The sequence below is a fragment of the Wasmannia auropunctata genome, unplaced genomic scaffold (assembly GCF_000956235.1).
Source record: "Wasmannia auropunctata unplaced genomic scaffold, wasmannia.A_1.0 LD336029.1, whole genome shotgun sequence".
Classification (NCBI taxonomy): domain Eukaryota; kingdom Metazoa; phylum Arthropoda; class Insecta; order Hymenoptera; family Formicidae; genus Wasmannia; species Wasmannia auropunctata.
The window spans coordinates 9,882-10,942 of record NW_012026861.1 but is presented as its reverse complement, the minus strand read 5'-3'; the positions used below and the strand labels follow the sequence as shown (position 1 = coordinate 10,942).

Here is a 1,061-nt window from a genome sequence, read left to right as displayed (position 1 = left end):
TTTAATTTTTTAAATTTATAAACATCTTTCCTGCAATTTTTTTAATTTTCAAAGAATGTTGAAATTTTTTATGGCAATATACTGAAATAAATAACAGTGTAATATAAAAAAGCATGCATGCGTATATATATATACTCTGTATAATATATACTGTACAATAATATATATATATATTTTTTTAATATTTAAACACCTCGATGTATTTGTAAAAAATATAGATTATTTTATTTGTTGTTTATATACATTCTTATTTCAATCAGTTTCTACAGTATTTGTTTAGACAGAAAACTCATTGTCAGAAGCATAGAATATGTAATGGAAATAAGTCCATTGTACAAAGTATCATTAGCTCAGTGTTTGGGTACAAGTCTGTTGTTCTAGGATTCTCAGGTTCGAATCTCAATGTTTCCAAAAATTAATAAATTGCGTATAAATTGTAATTAATAAAATGCGGAATAACTCACAAATTACACTCTAAAAATAACATGTAATAATAAAATACAAAAAAAATAAATTTTTTTTTCAATAATTTATTTCTCGACATTACAGCGCATATCCATATTCAAATATTACTGCCTAAATATTAGTGGCAATAATATTTAGGCAGTAATACATTTCGGCAGTAGTGCGAAAAAATCACACACAGCAGTAATACTTCTGTGTAATTGTCAGTAATACGTCTATGTGATTTCCAATAATATTTCCAGTAGTTTCGTGTGATATTTCTATGTAGTAGCCAGTAATACCTCGGCAGTCGGTCTTTTCCGTAAGGGACCTTATAGGCTTCAGCATAAAAGAAAATTTTGTATAAAAATGCATATATATACGTATATATATATGTATATACACATATTGCAATAATAAACATCGTTATTATCATCATGTTACTACATCAATATTGCAATACACACACACACGCACACGCACACGCACACGCACACGCGCACGCGCACGCGCACGCACACGCGCACGCACACGCGCACGCCCGCACGCACGCCCGGCCACGCACGCACGCACGCACGCACGCACGCACGCACGCACGCACGCACGCACACTGAGTC

At 32.7% G+C, this 1,061-nt stretch overlaps 1 protein-coding gene across 3 annotated transcripts in view; it reads left to right on the top strand.

Annotated features, from left to right (window-relative positions):
- The window catches only part of LOC105452551 (transient receptor potential cation channel protein painless-like), a 10,060-nt gene that overhangs the window by 5,341 nt on the left and 3,658 nt on the right, over positions 1 to 1,061 (top strand). The window lies entirely within an intron of this gene.